Here is an 8894-nt window from a genome sequence, read left to right on the forward strand (position 1 = left end):
TATGTGCACTCACAGCGCGTACCAGTCTTTATTATTTGAGATTGGGAAAGCTAAGATTACACAATCAGCGTCTCTCGAAAACCATTTCAGGACTATACAGCTATTTCGCACACAAACAGTAAACATTTCGTTTTACTCGTGTGAAATTAGGGCATCAATCAGTGTTTGTTTCCTTCAGTACTGCGTCGGAAAGAACGTATGTGAAATTTTAATTTTTATTGTCTTATATCTTTTAACGTGGTGAAAGAGAAGTATGGTGAAAGCCTGATACGATCGTATATCTGTCACTTTCGTTTGGTGTTTATTTAACGTATTGAATGAAAGAGCCTGAACAAAAGAAAGGCAAACAATTTACGCGATCCTTTATTTCTGCATAGCTGAGTTACTAAGTCTAAACTGTCATATTGTTGAAAAAGAGGTATGGCATACAATGTTATTATTGTCATAAAATCTAAAAACTTAAATTATTTTAGAATATATATCTCGATACATACGTTAAGCGAAAAGAGTAAATTGAAGTTTAGGGACGAAGTAGAGACTTTAGTGTGGTACTCACCAGTATTTTCTTTATAGCAGGTCAGACTCAATGTGGAAAAAAACGCGAGAAAATTTTACGAGTTCCCACTCCGAAAGGAAAAGAAAGACGGATCGGATCGCCGGTTTGCCTTCAGCTTTCTGGCCACGAGCTATGCGAGTACAATATTGCGTGTGCCAGAAGCCGAGCGAGCTTTCCAAATGAAACAGTTACCGATCGCGAGGGCTTCGCTTATGTTGCCAGTTCCAAGCTAGTACATTACTGGCGCTCGTAAGCGACAGCCACAGCCTGTACCTACCTTGTCGCTCTCGAAATTGCGTCTCCCGGCGCCAGCGAGAAGAATCACTCGAAGGGAACGGCGTGTCAGAAGGACCGAGGGCTCCCGCAGGTGGCTGGCAGTCGCCGACTCGCCATGGCTAGAATTGCATAAGCAGAGCAGCACCCAACACCGCAGCTACCGTTAGGCTTTCACTGCGCAAGGCGACGCGCGGAGCGCAACTGTCTGCCTTCGAGACCACGACTCAGTCACGGAAAGCGAAAGGGGGAGGAGGAGGGGGCAGGTAAAAGGTGAAAGACGCGCCGCGGTGGGGACTGGGGAGCGCCGCGCCGCCTCCGCCTCCGCGACCGCGACAAAATCGCCATCCCGCCCACGACTAAATTATACCGACACCTCCCGCTTTCTGACGGCTATGCTCCGGAAGCGGCGGAGGGTACTGTTGGTACAAGGTATCTCTTCTCCTTTGCTCTCTTCCACACTGATCAGCCACAACATTGTGACCACCGACCTATTATCGATACAAACCCATCCAGGCGATAGCAGCGTCACATGGCCGGGATTGACTGCTAATCAGACAAACGCCCGGTGTATGTAGTATCAATGAGGGTGCTGTCCGTGTGTAGAACAGGAAAGGAGCACGATCTATGTGAGTTTCACCGAGGGCAGATTGTGATAGCCTGGAAGCTCGGCACGAGCATTTCGGAAGCTCCACGTCATGCCGGATGTTCGAGAAGTGCTGTGGTGATTGTATTCAACATGTGGCGAAGCCAGGTGAAACCACATCCGGACGTAGTGGGGTTGGGCAGCCACCCCTCATTACAGATATCGGATGTAGTAGGCTGATCAGAATCGTGAAACTGGACAGGTGCCGAACTGTGGCAGAACTAACATCAGACTTTAATACTGGGCAGAGAACACACAGTGCACCGGACACTCCTAACGATGGGCCTCCACAGCCGACGACCCATACATGTTCAAGTGTTAACACCACGACATCGGCTCTGCGACTCAAATGAGCACTAGACGTTGCCGCAATGGCAGAGAGTTGCGTGGTCCGATACATCCCGATACCCTCTTCATCATTGCGATGCGAGGGTGCTCGTTTAGTTATTTACACTGGATCTGTCGCAACCGTTGCTATATACGATCGAAGAACAGTCAATGTCGAATGATATACAAAAATTTGTCACAAGTCATAAGTGGAATCAGGAAAAAATAACCGGAAACGTCGCACCATTCTTCATCATGACAATGCCAGCTCTCACACAATGTATTATCTGACGGAGAAAAACGGGAAGCTGACATCTCACTGACCGTATTCACTCGATTTATCGCCTAACGACCTCTTCTCGTTCTCTTGGGCAACTATTTCCATCACCTCAAGGAGCTGTTGAATCGTTCCAAAAGCGTGTTTTCGAAATACCAAATTTAAAACGCGAACATTATGAGAAAGCAAACCATCAACAGGAAGAAAATGTTTTTCTCGAATTGTTTTTGTAAAAACTTGAAACACGTACCTCGTCCTCACGTGTAGAAGTAATAGAGCCACACAAAATACCCTTCGTCACACACCGTAAAGTGCGGCTCTTAACGGAACGAAATCGACAGCCGTAGAGGTAATTTTGGGGAGTATCCTGATGAAGTGTGATAGGATCGTTACTGTTTATGATATACAGTGTGAACCGGAACTGCACCTTCAAAAATCCGGAGGTTGTTCGTGGACATTTTCTGAGTGTTTTGATACAACGAAACTGTGCTCTCCTGTAGCTTTTTGCAGAGGAAAGGTGTAGTTATGATTTGCTCTGCTTTGTTACCAGAATTATCCTTGTTTCTGTGAAAATACTCTCACAACAGTGAAAAAGTTTGTAATACGCAATCACCAAAACGTAGTAACACGAAAGGATCCGGTTGTTGGTATGCGACTATGTACAGATCCAAAACTACCGTGACGTTACTGCCGTCGCTGCGGCAACAGCTAAGCATTGCGTTTGTCTTGCCGCTCTTCTACTGAATCTTGAGAACTCATACAAGGGATGCATACCGACAAATTCTTTATGTGTTATTTCCATTCTAATGCGAATCTCTATTGGCGTACAACCAACACTGCCGGAAACAAACAACCCCGAGACAGAACCGAGCAGAACTCAATGGAAGCTTGTACACCCAGAAAAAATTTGTGGAAGTTCCTATGAGACCAAACTGCTGAGGTCATCGGTTCCTAGGCTTACACACTACTTAATCTAACTTAAACTTACTTAAGCTAAGGACAACACACACACACACACACACACACACACAGACACACACACACACACACACACGCCCGAGGGAGGACTCGAACCTCCGACGTGGGGAGCCGCGTGAACCGGCTGTGGATCCAGACTAAAGTACACATTCCTGTTTTCCATATCACGTACAGTTAGTGAATGGAACAAGTTTATTTCAAAACAAGACACACAGTGCATACCGTCGGAATTTGCACTGTTGAGTAGATATTTTCAGTGCAGTAGCGATACAAAGTGTAAGAAATCAAACGAAATGTAATTATACTGTGACAGGCCACCGGGGACAAGTGTTCCTTTGTACCAAAATACTTAGTAAATATTTCAGAACATACTCCAAAATTTTATCGATAGAGTTCTGGTCCATGTTGTGTACAGAATTGTGTCCAAAACGTTAGGACGAAAGTAATTTTCTTATGATGTGTCACTGCCAAGTAACATAGCTCGATAAAACATGGAGCATACATAGAAAGAACTCACAGTATATTACACAAGGTAACTGAAAGAAACAGGCAATGGGACGAACAGAAGTGGCACATTTATTCAAAGACAATATTTACACTGAATTCGTACCGATTTATGATGGTGCCCTGGACATTACATTCTTAATAGTGTTTGTAATCACCATGGATGGCAATGCATCCAGCAGTTTTTAATCCCGCATTTTGCGGAATGGAACCACTATCACACCAGTCTTGTGACCAGTATGGGAGCACGTTGCAAAACGTCGATGGGGATCTCACGCCATATTAAGCACCGTGTCCCACCTGTTGTAACGTCCAGAGGCCCATCGTAAATTGCAGTGACTTCAGTTTAACTATTGTCTTTGAAGAAAAACGTAATTTCTGTTCGTGTGGTCCAAACTGTATCGAACTATGTTACTTGGCAGCGATACACCATGCGAAAGTTACATTCGTCCTTAATTTTTGTGTACCAGAACATAAAAGATTAAGGGAATAACGTCGGAAACTCCGTGAAGCTGTTTGCAGTTGACAAAGTAATCTGTAAGAAAGAAGCAATGTTAGAAGATTGTAACGAAATGCAGGAAGACCTACAGGAGATCGATGATTGGTGGCAGGGACTCACAATCGACCCTGAAAGTAAATTAATGTAATGTATTGGGCATTAATAAGTGAAGACATTCACTTACTCTCAAATCAATTAGTTAGTTGTTCGTGTGTTCCGTGGATCGTTATTGCGACCTTTCGCTATTATATAGAACGAGCCAGTTTTAAAATTACGGAGCGTGTTCTCAGCGTAAAATATGGCAACATGTTGACTATTTAAATGATTTCTTAGGTCTTTTGCGAAAAATCACTGAAATCAATAACTACCGAAAAATACCTGGGAGTAACCATGCTGTGTGACCTTAAGCGGAATGATTACATAAACCAAATCGTAGGTAAAGCAGATGGCCGGCCGGAGTGGCCGGGTGGTTCTAGGCGCTACAGTCTGGAACCGCGCGACCGCTACGGTCGCAGGTTCGAATCCTACCTCGGACATGGATGTGTGTGATGTCCTTTGGTTAGTTAGGTTTCAGTAGTTCTAAGTTCTAGGGGACTGATGACCTGGCAATTAAGTCCCATAGTGCTCAAAGCCATTTGAACCATTTTTTAAAGCAGATGTCAACCTGAGATTCACTGTAAGAATCTGAAAGAAATGTAGTTCATCCACAAAAGTAATAGGCTACAAAGCAGTCACTCGAATGATTGTTGAGTATTGCTCATCAATCTGGGACCCTCGCTATGTTGAATTAATACAAAAGCTAGAGAAGAGCGTCGCGTTTCGTCTCGGGATCACGGAGAGAGCGTTACGGAGATGTTCCAAAGACTCTAGCGGCAGACGCAAGAGCCACGTTGTGCGTACTGTTGGAGAGTTGAGCAACACAACAATTCCTACCTCATAAGTCTCGCTAAATGATCACAACGAGAAAATCAGAGAAATTAGAGCTAATACGGAGGTCGACCGTCAATCATTGTTCCCACGCGCCACTCGCAAGTGCACTGATCAGCCAAAATATTATGATCACCTGCATATTAGCCGGTACGCCCACCTTCAGCACGGGCTACAGCGGCGAAGCGTTCTGGCCTGCGTATGTCGCTGGAGGAATCATCAGCACACACAAGTCATCTAATTAGCTCTGACGCTATATTCAATCACACCATAGATGTTTTCGATCAAGTTCAGATCTGGCGAGATGGGGGGTCAGCACATCAATTGGGACTCACCACTGTGTTTCTCCATTCCACTCCTGGCCTTGTGACAAGGCGCATTATATTGTTGAAAAATGCCACAGCCGTCGGGAAACACGATCGTCATGAAGGGGTGTACATGATCTGCAACCAGTGTACGATACTCCATGGCTGTCATGGTGCCTTGTACGAGCAACACTGGACCTATAGACGCTCGCGTGAATGTTTCCCTGTGCGTATTGGTGCCGCTGCCAGCTTGTCTCCTTCCCACAGTGTGCCCAATACATTCCATTAATTTACTTTCAGGGTCGATTGTCAGTCCCTGCCACCAATCATCGATCTCCTGTAGGTCTTCCTGCATTTCGTTACAATCTTCTGTCATTGCTTCTTTCTTATAGATTACTTTGTCAACTGCAAATAGCTTCACGGAGTTTCCGACGTTATCCCCCAAATCTTTTATATTCTGGTACACAAAACTTAAGGACGAATGTAACTTTCGCATGGTGTATCGCTGCCAAGTAACATAGTTCGATACAGTTTGGACCACACGAACAGAAATTACGTTTTTCTTAAAAGACAATAGTTACACTGAAGTCACTGCAATTTATGATTGGCCTCTGGACATTACAACAGGTGGGACGGTGCTTAATATGGAGTGAGATCCCCATGGACGACAATGCACGTTTTGCAACGTGCTCTCATACTGGTCGCAAGGCTGGTGTGATAGGGGTTCCATTCCTCAAAATGCGCGATTAACAACTGCTGGATGCATTGCCATCCACGATGATTACAAACGCTATTAAGAATGTAATGTCCAGGGCACCATCATAAATCGGTGCGAATTCAGTGTAATTATTGTCTTTGAATAAATGTGCCACTTCTGTTCGTTTCATTGCCTGTTTCTTTCAGTTACCTTGTGTAATATACTGTGAGTTCTTTCTATGTATGCTCCATGTTTTATCGAGCTATGTTACTTGGCAGTGACACATCATAAGAAAATTACTTTCGTCCTAGCGTTTTGGACACAATTCTGTATACAACATGGACCAGAACTCCACCGATAAAATTTCGGTGTATGATCTGAAATATTTACTAAGTATTTTGGTACAAAGGAACACTTGTCCCCGGTGGCCCGTCACAGTATAATTACATTTCGTTTCATTTCTTACGCTTTGTATCGCTACTGCACTGAAAATATCTACTCAACAGTGCAAATTCCGACGGTATGCACTGTGTGTCTTGTTTTGAAATAAACTTGTTCCATTCACTAACTGTACGTGATATGGAAAACAGGAATGTGTACTTTAGTCTGGATCCACAGCCGCTCGGGGTAGTCGCGTGGTCTCAGGCGGCTTGCACGGTTCACGCGGCACCCCACGACGGAGGTTCGAGTCCTCCCTCGGGCATGCGTGTGTGTGTGTGTGTGTGTGTGTGTGTGTGTGTGTGTGTGTGTGTGTGTGTTGTCCTTAGCGTAAGTAAGTTTAAGTTAGATTAAGTGGTGTGTAAGCCTAGCAACCGATGACCTCAGCAGTTTGGTCCCATAGGAACTTCCACAAATTTTTTCTGGGTGTACAAGCTTCCATTGAGTTCTGCTCGGTTCTGTCTCGGGGTTGTTTGTTTCCGGCAGTGTTGGTTGTACGTCAATAGAGATTCGCATTAGAATGGAAATATCAGATAAAGATTTTGTCGGTATGCATCCCTTGTATGGGTTCACAGAATTCAATAGAAGAGCGGCAAGACAAATGCAATGCTTAGCTGTTGCCGCAGCGGCGGCAGTAACGTCACGGTAGTTTTGGATCTGTACATAGTCGCATACCAACAACCGGATCCTTTCGTGTTACTACGTTTTGGTGATTGCGTATTACAAACTTTTTCACTGTTGTGAAAGTATTTTCACAGAAACAAGGATAATTCTGGTAACAAAGCAGAGCAAATCATAACTACACGTTTACTCTGCATCAAGTTACAGGAGAGCACAGTTTCCTTGTACCAAAATTGTAACGTCCCCTTTGAACAATTCTACATGACTGTGCTTAAACTGACACACAATATTTTGTTAGCGCAACGCAATCTGACTTTCAAAATTCCCTACAAAAGAATGGCCCTGACTAACATTAAACTATACCTTTCACAAATCACTTACCTCACAAAAATCTTCGCTGCTCAAGCTACTGCAATACAGCGAGCGCCACTACTGCCAGCTAAATAAAAGATTCAAACTATGGAAGGCACTAACTACTGATAGGGATAGTTAGCAAATGAAAGATATTAATAGAGAACGAACAATGTATTTACCTTGATATCATCATATATAAATATAGCAGTTCATGACAAATTACAAACCTCCGCCATCTCTCTGCCCACATCCACCACTGCTGGCGGCTCACCTCCAACTGCGCAACGCTACGCGCTGTTCACAGCCAGCTGCCTAACACTACAATGGCGAGTATTACAACAATGCAAAGCAGCCACAGACTGCACACAGCACAGCCAGTGATTTTCATATTGAGCGCTACGTAACGTTGCCACTAAGAAAACATAAACAGCCTTCTTACACAGAGAAAACATAAACAGCCTACTTACATAGCCCCCATGCTCCCCACAAAAGATTTTACAAATTGGGTTGGGCAGTGGCCAATACAGATTTGAAAAAATTTTTCATAATTGCAATAACAAAGATATCAAATGCACACACTTATTGATACAATGTTGGTCAAAAGCTAAAAATTTCTCACAGTCCATAAAGACAGTCCAGATTGTTCATCACAGTAAAATGCAGAGTTTTTCTCAAAGTCTGAGCAGTAAAAGAAAATGCACACAGAAGTAGTGGATTTCCATGCAGTCTTGAAGAAGTAGTGTTGTCCTTCCAACGGAAAGACAGTGCTGACTCGACATGCAGACAGGTAATGGGCCACAACAGAGTAAACCCACAGCAGAGTCAGTCGACGTTTTGAAGAATATTGGTAGTTAGGTCATCACAGAGCAGACCCACTGTAGTCCTGGTAGAAATTACGGTACTGGTGGGCCACCAGAGGTGCAGACCCACTGCAGTCCTTGTAGCAATTGGTGGGCCATCAAAGATGCAGACCCACTGTAGTCCTGGTAGAGAGTATGGTATTGGTGGGCCACCAGAGGTGCAGACCCACTGCAGACCTTGTAGAGACGGCCAGCAGCCATCAGTTGCAAATGTGCAGGTGCACAATCACCATCGAAGAGTCTTGCGGACAATATAGCAAGTCCATAAACCACCACTTGTGCACTCACAAAGTTTTTGGAATTGTAAGTAGGCTGTTTATGTTTTCTCTATGTAAGTAGGCTGTTTATGTTTTCTTATTGGCAACGTTACGTAGCGCTCAATATGAAAATCACTGGCTGTGCTGTGTGCAGTCTGTGGCTGCTTTGCATTGTTGTAATACTCGCCATTGTAGTGTTAGGCAGCTGGCTGTGAACAGCGCGTAGCGTTGCGCAGTTGGAGGTGAGCCGCCAGCAGTGGTGGATGTGGGCAGAGAGATGGCGGAGGTTTGTAATTTGTCATGAACTGCTATATTTATATATGATGATATCAAGGTAAATACATTGTTCGTTCTCTATTAATATCTTTCATTTGC

General features: G+C 44.3%; 1 protein-coding gene across 1 annotated transcript in view; it reads right to left on the minus strand.

The window, feature by feature from the left end:
• LOC124722163 overlaps positions 1–1022 on the minus strand; it is a 483207-nt gene extending 482185 nt beyond the window's left edge. Inside the window, exon 1 of the mRNA XM_047247365.1 lies at positions 834–1022. The gene's annotated coding sequence lies outside the window, so the exon portion shown is untranslated. The remainder of the gene's footprint in view (positions 1–833) is intronic.
• Positions 1023–8894: the final 7872 nt, after the last annotated feature.

Source organism: Schistocerca piceifrons, chromosome X (genome assembly GCF_021461385.2).
Source record: "Schistocerca piceifrons isolate TAMUIC-IGC-003096 chromosome X, iqSchPice1.1, whole genome shotgun sequence".
NCBI lineage: Eukaryota > Metazoa > Arthropoda > Insecta > Orthoptera > Acrididae > Schistocerca > Schistocerca piceifrons.